This window comes from Manis javanica, chromosome 10, assembly GCF_040802235.1.
Source record: "Manis javanica isolate MJ-LG chromosome 10, MJ_LKY, whole genome shotgun sequence".
Taxonomy (NCBI): Eukaryota; Metazoa; Chordata; class Mammalia; order Pholidota; family Manidae; genus Manis; species Manis javanica.
The window spans coordinates 19,778,816-19,795,814 of record NC_133165.1 but is presented as its reverse complement, the minus strand read 5'-3'; the positions used below and the strand labels follow the sequence as shown (position 1 = coordinate 19,795,814).

At 36.2% G+C, this 16,999-nt stretch overlaps 1 protein-coding gene across 6 annotated transcripts in view; it reads left to right on the top strand.

Moving 5' to 3' along the window:
- Positions 1 to 16,999, top strand: part of LOC108400924 (sestrin-3-like) — an 85,995-nt gene that overhangs the window by 23,081 nt on the left and 45,915 nt on the right. The window contains exon 5 of one of the 6 annotated variants that reach the window (XR_012121999.1): positions 14,272 to 14,636. The exons of the other annotated variants lie outside the window; for them this stretch is intronic. The gene's annotated coding sequence lies outside the window, so the exon portion shown is untranslated. The remainder of the gene's footprint in view (positions 1 to 14,271; positions 14,637 to 16,999) is intronic. 6 annotated transcript variants of the gene reach the window in all.

Below are 16,999 nucleotides of genomic sequence, written 5' to 3'. Positions count from 1 at the left end.
ACTGCTCAAAGTCTTTCAGTATTTGAGAAGGGAAAAGAATTTTTGGTAGCCTTTTTGTTATGTTGGCTTACCTGTAGCATTCAATTACATATTCTGTTTATTATTTTTTGAGGTATCATTCGATGTTTAATTTTACCTACTCGTTTGTAAGCTCCCTTGGGTAACTTTTATATTTTGTGTAGTCTTAAAAGAGCTATTACATAAACTGTTTACATTGAATTCTGGTAGTGCACACTGGTTGTTTGATTTGAGTGTGTGTTTTTAACTCAGAATACTTAGTGCAATGCTCTGGTTCCCATTAGATATCCTTTTCATGCTTAAAAATTAGTAATACTTAGATCACATGAATTATTTATTTTGGGTTAACTAAAAAACTGGATTTAGTATACTCATGTTGCAGCTTCAAGTAGAGTCTATCCTTAGTTAAAATGTCAGTTAAAATACAATGATAAAGAACCGTAAGGTGCATGAATAACATCTAATCTTAGCTTGCAAGCAAGTTAATCTGGAAAATGGGAGGAGGTACCAGGAAAATGACAAATTAAGGAAAGTCTTTTTGATTATTAGATAATTACATTCACAAATTTTAATTGTAACATAATTACAACTCTTTCTTTCCATCAGCGGCTACACTCTCAGAATCTTGTTGCCAAAACAGAAAGAAATTCAAAACGTGTGTGTGTGTGTGTGTGTGCGCGCGCGCACGTTTTAGGACTAGCATGAGTCCAGGATGCCAATAAACAGTTTTTAAGGTGGTTATTGTACAAAAGTAGCTCCTTAATGTCACTAAATAGGCTCAGATATATAGATATATTATGTGGCCAATGAACATTGAGAACCTAATTTGGATTAATTATTAAAATGGAACACTTTTTTTATAATCAAAATAGTGAAAGAAAAGATAAAGACATGTAAAGGTATGACCAGGTGTCATACAAGTGAGAACCCAGAAGGGACAACTCACTGTGGGTTTGAATGAGGGTTTGAATCCTCAGTATAGAGCATGTAGGAGCTGAGCTGAGTTGGGCCTTATGCGATGAGTCAGCAACATTATAGCAGATAGGAAGAAGGGATGTGGGATTCCACGTGGACGTTCAAGGACAAAGGAACAAAGGTGCAGAAATGTGCAAAGGAGTGTCTGGGAGTTAGCAGATCAGTGTAGTTCACCAGTCAGGAACACGTGGGAAACAAACTTTGGAAAGCTACAGAGGGTCAGAATGTTGAAAACCTACCTTGCCTTCTTGTTTCCACTGCCCTTCCCTCACCCCACCACCACCATAGCTGGGGATAAAATGATGTAAAATGGAGTAGTGGTGGTGGGAATGGAATACACATTAGGGGCACTTGGTGAACAGGTGATAAGATAACCTAGCCTGAAATGGTTATTAGTTAGACTGTTAGGCATGATTGGAAATTTGGGTCTTTAAATGAGATAAAAATAATGAAAAATTGACTCCTGCCAGCAATTTCATCTCCCTGAAACCCATCTCCTTCTGTATACCTGCCTAATAAATAGATATCCCTGGATTATTAGAATAACCTAAATCCAGGCTGCCTCATTCTCTTGATTCGCTTTATATCAGTTGGTATCCCCATTATTCATCCATCTAGTCATCCAATTCAGAATTCTTTGAAGCATTCTAGACTTCTCTCACTACTTTACCCTTGTACCCAATCACTCAACTCTTGTCTCCTAAATAGCTCTTAACATAATTCCTTTTCTTAACCCATACTGCTTAGTTAATGCAAATCTTCTCTTTCCTAGAAATCAGAATGGCCACCTAACATGTTCTATTTCCTCCAGCCTTCCCTACCTCAGTCCATTTTCTAAATGATGTAAAAAATATTTTCTTAAAGGACAAATCTAATCCTTTTTAATATTGTCCATTGTTTATATGAAGCTCTTCAGTATTTATGATACAACTCTTGCCTGTGTCTCCAGGCTTACTCCCTGAGAGAGGTTCAGGGGTCATACAGAAGAGCATATAGGTACCCAAAGTGTCATACATTTGCATTTTCTATTCCTTTTGCCTGGGATATTGTACCCACAAAGACCCATCTATTTTTTTCCAGGTAGCCTGACACATGTCTATTCCTTCCTAAAGATTTATCCCATCTGGAAGGCTTTTTTGATGCATTCCCTTGCAGGGAAAGTTAGACATTCCTATTTTGGTTATCTCCATAAATGCTCCTAACATGTATTGTGATTGTACATACATACTTATTTTCCTGATGTTTCCTTGCAGTCAGCACTTAATGCCTTATTATCTTTGTACTTGCAGTACTTAGCCCAAGATCTTCCAGATAATGACCGTAAAAAAGGAAAACAATCTGTTGAATGAATTAATAGTTCTTTTTAAAAGCCACCACTTAATTTTAATCCTAGTAAGGTTTCAATAAACATAACACATTTTCTTCTTTAACTTATTAATTACCAAACATCTGAATAATTCCCATTTACTAAATGTCAGGTGTTTTGCTAGGCACCTTTAAAAAATTATCATGAAAAATGTTTAACTACATAAATATAGAAAGAACAGTACATTGAACCTCCAAAGCCCATCACCAGATTCAGTATTGGTGAGATTTTGCCACTCTCACTTCATCAGTCCTGTGTTATTATTCCTGAAGGAATTTGAATTAAATCTCAAAACTCATTTCCTTTCACCCCTGCATTCATGAGTATGCACTTCCAAAACGTACAAACACATTCTTGTATAACTGTGATGCCAGGATCACATCTAACAAAATTTGCAGAAATTGCTCCTTATCATGTGAGATCCCTTCTTAATTCAATTTCCTTCCAATTGTTCAAATGTCTTTTGAGTTGACTTTCTGAATGAGCTCTACCATTACATTTGGTGGTTACATCTTTCAGTCTCTGTAGAGTCATCCTCTTTTTTGTTTTTGTTGTTTTTCATTTTCTTGTTGTTTTCAGCCTTTAGCTGGTTGGGTCAGTTGCCCTGTAGAATTCCTGGATATGCTTCCTCATGGGGTCATTTAACTTGTTCCTCTCACTATCTATTTCCTCTCTTTCCCATCAATTTGAAGTTTGGGCTAAAAGCTTAATTAAATTCAGGTTCAAATTGTTTTTGGTACATAGGCCTTTTCCTCATCTTTTTTTTATGGCTGTATTGATAGCGTAGATTTCTAAAAGTAGGATTGCTGGGTCAAAGCATATATGCATATATACTTTTTCTAGACTTTGTCAAATTCCTGTCCTTGAGAGTTGTTTGATTTTTTCATTTCCACAATTTTGCCTATTTCCCTAGAGTCTTGGCAATAAATATGTTGCCTAACTTGGATTTTTGCCAATCTGATATATGAAATATATTTGCTTTTCTTATGAGTAATTTCTTCTGTTACTTGCTCATTCTTTGTCCATTTTTTTTATTTAGTTGGTGGTTTTTTCCTCTTGATTTTCAAGAACTCCTTATATAGTTGGGGTATTAGCCATTGTCTGTGTTAAATTGCAAGTATTTGTCATCTGATTTATCTTAGGGTGTTTTCTTCCATGCAAAGGGTTTTTTTTAAAGTTGTGTTTAAATGTGTTTGTGTATAGTTTTTATTGTTTTGGTATTTTTAGTCAACTAGGAAAGTTCCATTGGTTTGTGACTCTATACATGTGCCAAAACAACTTTTAGTTACAGAAATAATGTGTCCTACTCTACAGTATAGCTACTACCCCTCCTACATTGCTCTTCTTTTACAGGGTTTTCTTGGTCATTCATGTTTGCTTAACTGATTGAAAGCTTACTTTACAAGTAAGAAAATGAACACTTCCATAGAAGTTATATGAACATGGAGTTCATGAGAAAAATAAGAAATAATTGTTCTTAAGGGTTTCTTAATACTTTATCTTAATATGAAGGTTAAATGTAGCAATCTTTTTGCAGATGCTGATACCATTTATAAGCATACAAAATTGGTTCCCAAAGTGTGGTCTGTGGACCTGTAGCCCCTTAGCGTACATGAGAGCAGTGGCATCCCTCTGCCGTAGTAATCATGTTTTCCTCAGCATCATATTCGTAGTAAAACAATGTCAGTTTAATTCAAGAATATCCTTGATAAAAGTAAAAATTAGACACTTCATTAAATCTCAGCCTTATCTTTTGATTGAGTACTTATCTTTTTAATAGTCTCTGTTTCAAAATAGAGAATATGTACAAAGCTCTTCCACAGGCCAAAGTGTGTGACCATCCCAGAGAAGGCAGCCTGTGACTGAGTTGAGCCAGACCAGTCACTTTTTATTGAACCCCATGTTTACATGAAAGAATGACTGACTGACAATTGTGGTTATTAAGACTTCGGTGTTTGGCAGGTGTTTTCACAATAATGAACAAAGTGACCTGTTACTTTAAGGACAACAACTGACAGGATTTATTGCCAATGATAAAATCTGAGCTTTCAGGAGAAAGGAATTTTGAAAAATTGGTATTCTCTATACTGTGAGCCTGACACTTCTAAATACTTAGAGAATTTTCGGATGTTATCGGTGGTGGTATTAACAAAATTTTATTTTATACTAAGTGTGTTAACATTTCGAAGACCTGCAAGTCTCAGTGAGCCAACATTTTCAAAATGACCTAGTGGATAATAGTACAAAATGGTGTGTAGGAAAGTAATCCATTCAGAATTCAAGAGAAGCAAGTGGATTTTAGTTTAACAGAGTAAGAAGTTTATTAATATTACTTCAGATTCCACATCACAACAAACTTAAGAGCTACTACTTGCCAAGTTTTAGTGTAATAGCAAAGAATGCCCAAATTATCTGAAAAGGTGACTAAAATAAACCCTGCCTCTCTCTTTTCCAACTACGTATCTTTGTGAGACTGGATTTTCTTTATGTTATATCATCACAACATATAACAGCAGATTGAATGCTGAAGTAGATATGACTGTTCTTTTTAATTAAGCCAGATATTTGCACATATATAAAACAATGCTACTTTTCTTGGTAATTTCTGTTTTGGAAATTATAGATTCCCCAAAATTCATTTGTGTCAACATGTAATGGGTTTATTATTTCTATTTTTATTTTTTTATATTAATAAATACTTAAAATTTTTCTTTGGTTTAATTTCTAATATGGTAATTGACAGATATTACCCACATAAAAGCTTTTGGAGTCAGTAATTTTTAACAATATAAAGAGATTCTGGTACCAATAAGTTTGTGAATCATATTTAAATAAGCAAAACAATTCATGGTTTTAATTTTGATTACAGTAGGTTTTACATTTCCCTGTATACATTAAAGCACAATTTTGTAGTCTTCTGGGTAAAGAGTTAGAGATTGACAAAAAATATAGCAAAGATGAGGTTAATGAGAATTTGCTATACAGATCAGATTATTTATTCCAGGCAAAAATTAAAACACAACTGTCCTTTTTCAAAACTAAAAACAAAAACTTCTGCTTTTTTAAATTTCATTAAAACTGAAGTTTATATAATTCAGTGTAAAATCGTACTTTAATTTTGCTTGGTTGTGTTCTCAGGAAACTGGGTGAAAGATACTTTCTCAATTTAAATAAAAGCATGAGTTCTTGTTATTTTTGACTACTCGGTGTATAAAGAAATACTGGTTTTTAGATGGCTAAAATGCCATCTAGTGATTTAGTAAATCTGCAGAGATCAAATGTATCTAATGTTTTTCCCTGATTCCTTCAAGCTGAGCAAATGGCCTGTGTTTTGTTAATTATTGTGTTTTGAAAGATCTGGAAACTATCCTGTCAATCTGTGTTCCATTAGAATAACCTGAAGGCCCTTGATGTAGTTACAACCTAGATATTGATGCTGAGTATAGAGGTTTGATTTAAAATTCTACTTTTCCCTTATATACCAAGGGAACTACATTCACAGCATATTTTTTTGTTTCTCTTAAAGACTGGTAGCTATCAACAATATAATGAGTAATATCAGAATTTTATGTAACTGTAATTTTCTCTAATGGGAGTCTTTCTAAAACTCCAAATCCTAATTTCTTTTGATCTAATTGGGGGATAATTTTAATAGATAAAGTTTTCTAAAATTCACCGAGTTTTTTTATTATTACACAAAACCGAACATTTATATAGAAGTAAAGCCCTTAATACTTGAGACCTGGAAAGAGATCTTATGGTTAGTGGTAGGAAAGTATATTATCTATACGTTAATGGGGGAACATTGAGTTAGGGTAGTTACTATGTACTTGTATTATCTCAGGTGCAAAGACATAGTTCTCTCTTCATTTTCTTGAGCTTTAGCCCAAATAATAGCATATTCAACAATACTGTGTGTTTTGTAGTACTACATCCCTAAAGAAAGGACTCAACATTTTAAAAGAGTTTATATAGGAGGCTTTGTTGTTCAAGATTAGTGTCACAGCATGCAGTATCTTTTCCTGGTTTCTCGGAAAACAGTACCAATTATACGAAATTGGAGATATTACTTGTTTTAACAACATAAGAAAATAAACAAATGGGGAAAAGTGAATATTTGTCCCTTAGGGAACGCAGAGAGCACAAGGAAGGTAGTGAATTGATCCAGAACTGTGTTCATTTTGTTAGTTTAATTTATTGGTGTCTGTCGGTAAGAGCATAGAGAACTGCATCAAGTCCGCAGGATGCTCTCGCCCTGTTGAATGAAAAGGGATGGAAGGGCCTGACTCCTGTCTCCTTAATTCAGTTCAACAGATGTATATGAGTATCTGTAATTCTCATGTTGCTATACTCTAATGCTACAGATATTTTGTTAGAAATTGATCCTTCTCCTTAAGGAGCTCTATGGTCTGAAAGGAATGATAAGATACTGATAATCTGTTAATAGCTATAAGAGAAACAAAATGCAGTTGTGAATGTTAAGAAGAAAAGATTTACATTCACAGAAGAGCTTGGGAGGTGTTAGGAGTGCAAGGACACCAAAGGACAGGCGTTTGAGTTGGCTCTTAAGGAAAAATGGGTAGAATTTCAATAGCGATAAAAAGGGAAGGCAAAGCCACTCTAGCTGCAAGTAACAGGAGAGCTGGTGCGATTCAAAAGACTCTAGTGCCATCGCCATTTTCTGCTTCCAGAGTTTTTCTCACTGAGTTGTAATATTATGACGGTCAATATGTATTTTAATTAAGTTTAGAAGAAGTCACAATTTTGTTAAATAGTCTTTTAGGCTATTTTGGGATGATGGGAAGATAGTGTATATTCCAGGTAATGACAGACTTGAGTTTACTGTAAAATTAACCAGTCTTCTGCAGTTAACCTAATTTAAAACCTGTTCTCTTTTCTCACTTAGGGATAGAGAGTTTTTATCTCTGTGTTCCTTTCCTTTTTCTCTTTCCCTCTGGAATATGTATTATCACTAATTTCTATAAACCCCGTCATTATTCCAGAAATTGTGTGCCAAAGAATAAAAAGATGGTATCACATTATTTCATAGCACAGAGTCACATATCCATTTCTGCCCTTTTTGCAGTGGTTTCTGCTAAAACATCTTTGAAGAATAGAGTCAGCAACTGAAATTTACTGTTTGTATTGATAATTGCAGTTGGCTTTCTTATACACATTTTAAAATTTTATTAGGGGCATATGTTTAATATTTAATATTTTGTCATTTTAATATGTTAAAGAAAGTTGAAATATGAAACCATCTTATAAGGATATCTTTAAAAATTGTGGGATTAGTATGTTCAGTGGAGTCAAATCTCTGCTTTGCCAAAGTTTTTTATATATTAAACAAATTTTGAAATTCTTTAAGTGTTTCTACGTAAAACCCATATATTGCTCTCAATATTCTTTCTCTCCCATGGAGATAAGTTCATAAACAGTTTTTACATTTCAATAGAATGTGTATTTTTGCTTTTCCCTTTTTAAATGAAACTGAAGAAGAAATAAATGCAAATTAAATTTAATAATATATTTAAAAAGTATTTAGTAATTAATGCAGCTATTAATTCTTTTTGGCAATTAGGGGCAAGTAATTAGTTGATTACCTGTAAAGACTCATAATTTAAAGAATTCCTAATTTCCAAGTATTTTAATTTTCTGTTGGGATTAATTTATATAAAAGTATCTAGTAAATTGCTTACCTGTTAAGTGTCAAAATAAGCAAATTTCTAAATATAATTAATCCTTATTCTTTCAGTGTTTTGTTTCCCAGAAGAGAATTACTTAATAGACATGATCTCTCTCATCTGATTAATTTCAAACTAACTTCTTTCAACTATAATAACATAACTGAAAAAAGAATCTTCCGTTATGGTAGCATTCTTGAGATCACAACCCTTTAAAATATCTCTTAAAATACATATAACTGACATAGAAAATATCAGTTCCTATTTTGTAACTACCTTTTTTCTTGATTGAAATTATAGAATTTCACGGAAAAAATTTAAGCAAATCCTGTGACTTATCTAAGATACTTGAAAACAAATCACAATTAAATTTACTATTGTTCAAAATTCCTTAAAATTTTCATTCTCCTTATTTTTTAACATTGAAGTCATCATCTTAGAGAATTTCTTTTTGGAGATTTGAACATTATCATTAAATTAAGTCTCTGAAGAATAGTATCTTCCAACTTTTCTGCCATTGTAATTTGTTGGTTTTACTGGTTTCCCAGTTTTAATCAATTTTTATTTCTATGAAGTTATCTTAATACATATTTATTATGCTAAGTTCATTCCTGAATTTTTAACCATTTTGTATCTTTGCATCATCCCAGTAGCTGAACTCAGAACTAATTAATGCTAAACAATGCTGTATCGTAGAACAAAACAAGGCTTAAAGAGAGTAAAATATGGCAATATTATGCCTCAAACTTTGCACAGCTGCAGGCTATTTCCGCTAATAGAACAACCATTGACTTCTATTAGAGTAGCATCTGTTAAAGTACAGGTTTTCTTGTTTGGGGTGTTTTGTTTTACATTAGGCAGAATTGGCAGAAGAAAAAACAAGCCTTTATTTTGTATTGCTTTGCATTTTTTACATTTTTCTATGCATTATCTTCTCCACGCCTCCCAACGAAAGGGAAAGCTAAGACCTAGAACCGACATTCTCAGTTCTAAGGAGAAAATATTTCTCAACTCTTTTAAGGTTGACTTAAAGATTTAGCTGGGAAAAGGCAGTTACAGGATTTGGCAACTGAATGCAGACTCCTAGGATGAAGAGTCAAAGGTAGACACAATTCAGTAGAAGTTTGTTTATGTAAAGAAGATCTAAGCCACGGAGAAGAAACTCACCTGAGAGAATGGAAATTGATGAAAGAAATGCAGGGAAGGTCTCGGAAGTGTGAAAGTGGTCAGAGTGGGTGGGAATGTATCCGCGCGGTGCGGGCTGAGCAAGAGGAGAGTCGCGCAGGAAGGGTCAGATCTGCGCTGCGCGAGAGGCGAGAAGGCTGGTGATGCAGGGGAGCATCTCAGCTAGGATCTGGAAGTGCTTATGATAAGCAGAAAGTAATGGTTGTCAGAGCTGCTGCTCAGTGGGTATCAAGTTTCAGTTATGCAAGACGGAAGAGGCCTAGACATCTGTTTCACAATATTGTGCTTACAGTTACCAAAACTGTACTGTACACTTAGCTTGCTAAGAGGATAGTCTCATTTATGTGTTTTTTTCCCATAATTTTTAAAGGTGGGGGGAGCTCTTGATATATTTGTGGAGACTGTAATGTGAACAGAAATTGAGACAAGGATTTTTGGAACTGGCTGATTGGTTTTTTTTTTCCCATTTTCTTGAATTGCCCCTGTCTGGGTTCATTCTTAATTTGGTTGAAACCATTTCTGCAATTACATTAAAATGTTTGGTTATGGATTGAGTAGGTGTGACTATCAAACAGGTGGTCATTTAGCATTTCAAAAAGGCATTAAAATGCTGGAAGATGTGATTTTTTTTAAAAAATCAAATAAAGGGCCCAGAGCAAGTACTTACTGTGGTAGAACCTTCTGCAGTGGCAGATGGCAATGTCTGTGCTGCCCTGTGCAGTAGCCATAGCCACATGTAGCTGTTGAGTACTTGAAATATGACTGGTGTGATTGAGGAACTGTATTTTTAACTTTATTTAGTATTAATTAGTTTAAATTTAACTCATATGTGGCTAGTGGCTTCCATAGAAGGCAACACAAGTCTAGAGACTTGAGAAAAGTTAATCAGCATATGAATGAAGTAGGAACTCCATCCAGGCATTTGGATTTGAAATAAAAGCTGAGGAAAGGTATTATGATGCATTACCAGGGACCAGAACTCCTGCCTGTGGCTTTAAAGTGGTGTCATCCTGTTTCTTTTATGTTTGCTCTTACCAGCTTTAAAAACACATAGAAAATTGGTGAAGGAAAAAAAAACAATCAGTGAAGCGAGTTCACAGCAGAATCCATGAGTCACCTTGATCGTTTGTAATTTCTGTGCTTCGCCTTCATATGAATACACAAAGCAGCCCAGTGGGACAACAGTCCAGTGCTGACCAGAGAGAGGCTGCTCACACAGAGGCAGGGCCTGGGCCGATGGTTTTAGCAGTGCTGCCATTTAAAAAATGCAACTGAGGAAGGGTACACAATGGTAAAACTTAAAAATGATGTTAGTTTTTCCTTCTCTTCAGGGTATGACCAGCTCTCTTAGGCCACATCATCTCTCCCCTGGGCCATTGCAGTAACTTCCCAGCTGAGTTTTTGTTTTGCCTTGTTTTGCCTTTTTTTTTTGTCTCAGGCCCAGGGGCTACATCATCCCCAGAATTATATTATTAAAAAACAATTTTAGAGATCTGATCCACATCTCTGCTCAGGAAATTTTACCTCACATATGTATTTAATAAAAAGTTTCAAACACATTTTTGGATGCTGTTTTTCACTTTGAAATTAATGGGCTATGTGGACGTTTTCTCAGCTGATGAGAAAAAATTGATAAAACATTTTTGTTAGCCTATTGGCAGAATGTAACAAGAACTTTAAAGATATTTATCACCTGAACTCCAGTAATTCACATCTGGGAATCCTCCCAAAGAAATTATCTAAATACCACAAACTGTGTCCCCAAATCTTGTGTGCAAAGGTCTATACTTCATAGCATTAGTTAAGATAGTGAAAACTGTACATAACTTTCATGTTCAACAATAGGTAAGTGACAGTTGCTGAAATGATGTCCTCTCCCATCACTTTATGTGTGCATCTGCTAGGGATATATTACATGCTATAGTCGTATGCATTTCTGCCATTCTAATCCGTACTTGTGACCCTGCTGTGCCTATACATTGTAAATGCCCAATGAATGTTTTCTGAATAAATGAACGAATGAATATTGTCATAAATGAAATTGAGTTTTAGTTGCTTATCAATTGGTTAAAACTAAGAGGTATTATATTCTTTTAAGTTCAGTATGATGCAGTTCCATTTGTAATAAAAATGTTGTTTTAGATTTAAACATCTCCTTTTCCAGAAAATATTTTTGTAGATAAAATAACAATTTCAAACACTGAAAGGTAAATTCAGTTGATAAATGTATCAAATAGTGATTTTTATAAACAAATAATTTTAGTAATAAATCATTCTGTGGCCCCAGTCTTTTTTGTACACTTGTAGCTTATTTTTGTCTCCCAGTATTTTCTCTGAATTTTATGTCTTTTTTATAATACAAATAAAACCTGTAAATACCTCAAACCTATGATTTGTCCACACATTTAGTTTCTCTAACTACTTTTTTCATTTGAAATGATCAGTCATCAAGGAAATTGCACACTAGTGCATTAGGATGTGATGTAGAGTATTTGGAATTTTGTTTTCTGTAACTTACAGAGGTTAGCAAAAAGAAGAAATCTGTTATTTTCCTTTACATTATTTTTCTGGGTAAATCCAGATTATTGTTGATGTAGACAAGAAATAATTACAATGATGTAGACAAGAATTTCAATATTAGAAATCCTAAATTCCTCCTTTTTACATGGAGTCCTCTAGTGTACTTGACCAGCAGATTGAGATATATATTTGTTATCACTTTATAAATAAGACCTAGATGCCTATTCTTTCTGAAACTTTAGCAGTTTAAGATTGTCATTATTTAATATATTTAGTTGATAGAACCCTGAAAATTGAGTGTCAAGCTCATGAGCCAGGGATCGTATCTGTTTTGCCCACCCTGTGTCCTCAGAGTCTATCACAGTACCTGATTAAGCTCTCAAAAAATCATTCAATGCCTGACTGCGTACTTTTGCCCATTTGTTCTGTAATGGCTTCCTAATAAAGTGAGGGATTTAAGTATCTATTTTGTGTTGGACAGGCTCTTTGATTGTAAGGAACAAAAAAGATTCAGGTTTTCTTATGGAGAGAGAAAAGGAAAAAGGAAAAAGAGAAAGGGGGAAAGAGAAGAGAACCAATGGTTAGGCTTTACTTTCTCTAGTGAATCTGTAAAAGCTAGTGGTTTTCCCCTAGAAACAGGTGTCTTTTCCTGCTGACTCTGATGCTTCTCCATTGTGTTCTCTTTGCTTCTGCTTCTGAGTGCTGCTTTCTCTTCTCTTTGTCACAGTACATTACTTTCATGTAACTCTAGTACTCCAGAGTTACTTCTAGTACTGCAGAATCTTTCTGGTCCAGCTAATTACCCTTAATTTAGGCAGAACTTTTTCATAAAGGCCCCCCACCCCACCCTGTGGGCTCCCAGTTAGCTTCTACATTGATTGGTCCAGTTGGCTTTGGCCAGGAGACAAGGTCATGTGAAATAGGAATTGCTACCCTCAGATAAGGAACCACCTACAGTTATTTCCTCAGTTTAGAAGTTTCCTGAGAGGCATCTGCTGTCATGTAAAGCTTAACACACTCTTTTCCAATAGATACCTGTTTCCATGTTCTTAAATTTCCCACTCAGGCTTTATATATTTTTATAAACCATGGCATAGTCCCTATTTTTTAAATTGAATTATAATTTACACATACAAGTTTCCGGTGTATAACATAATTACTCAGTATTTATGGACATTGCAAAATAATCACCAGACAGTAAGTCTAGTTACCATCTGTTACCATTACAAAATTTTTTTGTTGTAATGAGCTTTTAAGGCTTACTTTGCAACTTTCAAATTTGCAATACAATATTATTTACTGTAGTCACCATGCTGTATATTACATCCACAGGACTTCTTTATTTTATAACTGGAAGTTTGTACCTCTAGACTCACTTCATCCATTTTGTCCACTCCCTACTCCCTCCTCCTTGGCAACCACCAAAGTGTTTTCTGTATCTGAGTTTGTTTTATTTCATTTGGTCATTTGTTCTCTGTTTTTTAGATTCCACATGTAAGTGAAATCATATGGCATTTGTCTTTCTCTGATTTATTTCACCTAGCATAATACCCTGTAGGTCTGTCCATGTTGCTGCAAATGGTAAGATTTCTCTCTTTTTTATGGCTGAGTAGTGTTCTATTGTATATATGTACCACATCTTCATTATCCATTCAGCCATTGATAGACACTTAGGTTGTTTCCGTATCTTGGCTATTGTCAGTAATGCTGCAACGAACAAAAGGGTGCATATATCTTGGAATTAGTGTTTCTGTTTTCTTTGGGTACCTCAGAAGTGGAATTACTGGATCATCCAGTGGTAGTTCTAGTTATAATATTTTGAGGAACATCTATTGTTTTCCATAGTGGCAGGGCCAATTTACATTCACACCGACAACATGTGAATGATCCATTTTTGCCACATGCTTGCCAGCACTTGTTGTGTCCTGTCCTTTTGATACCAGCCATTCTGACATGTGAGAGAATACCTCATTGTGGGTTTGATTTGCATTTCCCTAATTAGTAATGTTGGCCATCTTTTCATGTGCCTGTTGGTCATTTGTATGTCTTCTTTGAAAAAATATCTTTTCAGATCCTCTGCCCATTTTTAATCAGCTTTTTTCCTCAGTTAGTTGAGCTGTATGAGTTCTTTCAAACCCTTATCAGATATGTGATTTACAAATACTTTCTCCCATTCAGTAAGCTGCCTTTTTATTTTGTTTTGCATTTTCCTTTGCTATGCAAAAGCTTTTCAGTTTGATGTAAACCTGTTTGTTTATATTTGCTTTTGTTGCCCATTTCCTTTGGACTTTGATCAAAAAAAATATCACCAAGGGTGAGGTCAAATTGCTTACCATCTATGTTTTCTTCTAGGAGTTTTATGGTTTCTGGTCTAACATTCAAGTCTTTAGTCTATTTTGAGTTAATTTTTGTGTATGCATTGATGTTTTATGTTATGGTTTTAGAGGGCTTCATTTTTAGAATTTAGAATATTGCTTTTATTATAGAAAATTAAGTAGTCATTTCTCCTATCTCTTCTCCTAGTGAGAAGGACTTCAAAACGTGGGAGCCTCCCCCTGGCTATTCCTGCTCCTCAACATGCCTATGGAGAAGGAAGCTACTTCTGATTGGAATTTTTGTGGCTTATAGATAATCGCACTTAAAATGGAGACACCAAAGTATTTTTCAATTAAAGAAATTTAACAAAAAATTTAAAAACTTAAAAAAACTAACACTCAGGGTGGAGCCAGGATGGTGGCATGAGTAGAGCAGCAGAAACCTCCTCCCAAAACCACATATATCTATGAAAATATAACAAAGACAACTCTTCCTAAAATAGAGACCAGAGGACATAGGACAACATCCAGACCACATCCACACCTGCGAGAACCCAGCGCCTCGCAAAGGGGGTAAGATAAAAGCCCCGACCCGGAGGGTCCCAAGCGCCCCTCCACCCAACCCCAGCCATCCAGATCAGAGTGCAGACACAGTGCATGCGCGGGGCCCTGGATACTAGGGAAACAGGGCAGCAAGAATAGTGAGCGGGTACCGGAGGCCGGCACCAGAGGACAAAAGAAAAGCAAGTGGCCATCTTTTTCTTTGTTTTTGTTGTTTTTTTGTTGTGGTGAGTGCTTTTTGGAAGTCTTAAAGGGACAGGGACCCCAATACTAGGGAAATAGGGCAGCAAAACCAGTGAGCGGATATCGGAGACTAGCGCCAGAGAACAAAAGAAACGCGAGCGGCCACCTATTTTGGCGAGCGCTCTCTGGAAGTCTGAAAGGGACAGGGACCCCAGTACTAGGGAAACAGGGCAGCAAGTCTGGGGAGCGGGTGCCTGAGGCTGGTGCAGGAGAATAAAGAAAAACGAGTGGCCATTTTTTTTTTCTTTTTTTGTGGTCGTTGTTTTGTTTTGGCGGGTGCTTCTTTGAAGTCTTAAAGGGGCAGGGCGGGACACTTAGTCCAGAGATAGGGAATCCAGGGATCTCTGGGCACTCTAATCCCCTGGGCTGCAGGGAGCACGGAGGCCCCTTACGGAGATAAATAGCCTCCCAGCCACTCCCCCTCCAACGCAACTCCACCACTTTGGAGCAACAGCCGGAGCCAGGCCACGCCCACAGGAACAGCTGGCTCCTGTGCAGCTAAACTCCATAGCAGCTGGGCAGGAAGCAGAAGACCTGTCTGCGCGCAGCTGTCCAGCACAAGGCACTAGAGGTCGCTGTTCTCCCAGGAGAGGAAGGCCACAAACCAACAAGAAGGGAAGTTCTTCCAGCCGTCACTCATCCAAGCTCTGCAAACTATTCCTATCACCATGAAAAGACAAAATTACAGGCAAACCACGATCACAGAGACACCAGAGAAGGAGACAGACCTAACCAGTCTTCCTGACAAAGAATTCAAAATAAAAATCATAAACATGCTGACAGAGATGCAGAGAAATATGCAAGAGAAATGGGATGAAGTCGGGAGGGAGATCACAGATGCCAGAAAGGAGATCACAGAAATGAAACAAACCCTGGAAGTATTTATAAGCAGAATAGATAAGATGCAAGACGCCATTGATGGAATTGAAACCAGAGAACAGGAACGCATAGAAGCTGACATAGAGAGAGATAAAAGGATCTCCAGGAATGAAACAATGTTAAGAGAACTGTGTGACCAATCCAAAAGGAATAATATCCATATTATAGGGGTACCAGAAGAAGAAGAGAGAGGAAAAGGGATGGAAAGTATCTTGGAAGAAATACTTGCTGAAAACTTTCCGAAACTGGGGGAGGAAATAATCGAACAGACCACGGAAATACACAGAAGCCCCAACAGAAAGGATCCAAGGAGGACAACACCAAGACACATAATAATTAAAATGGCAAAGATCAAGGACAAGGAGAGAGTTTTAAAGGCAGCTACAGAGAAAACGGTCACCTATAAAGGAAAACCCATCAGGCTAACATCAGACTTCTCAACAGAAACCCTACAGGCCACAAGAGAATGGCATGATATATTTAATGCAATGAAACAGAAGGGCCTTGAACCAAGGATACCGTATCCAGCACGACTATCATTTAAATATGATGGCAGAATTAAACAATTCCCAGACAAGCAAAAGCTGAGGGAATTTGCTTCCCACAGACCACCTCTACAGGGCATCTTACAGGGACTGCTCTAGATGGGAGCACTCCTAGAAAGACACAGAACAAAACACCCAACATATGAAGAATGGAGAAGAAGGAATAAGAAGGGAGAGAAGAAAAGAATCTCCAGACAGTGTATATAACAGCTCAATAAGCAAGCTAAGATAGGTGGTAAGATACTAAAGAGGCTAACCTTGAACCTTTGGTAACCACGAATTTAAAGCCTGCAATGGCAATAAGTACGTATCTCTCAATAGTCACCCTAAATGTAAATGGACTTAACGCACCAATCAAAAGGCACAGAGTAATAGAATGGATAAAAAAGCAAGACCCATCTATATGCTGATTACAAGAAACTCACCTCAAACCCAAAGTCATGTACAGACTAAAAGTCAAGGGATGGAAAAACATATTTCAGGCAAACAACAGTGAGAAGAAAGCAGGGGTTGCAGTACTAATATCAGACAAAATAGACTTCAAAACAAAGAAAGTAACGAGATAAAGAAGGACACTACATAATGATAAAGGGCTCAGTCCAACAAGAGGATATAACCATTCTAAATGTATATGCACCCAACACAGGAGCACCAGCATATGTGAAACAAATACCAGCAGAACTAAAGGGGGAAATAGATTGTAATGCA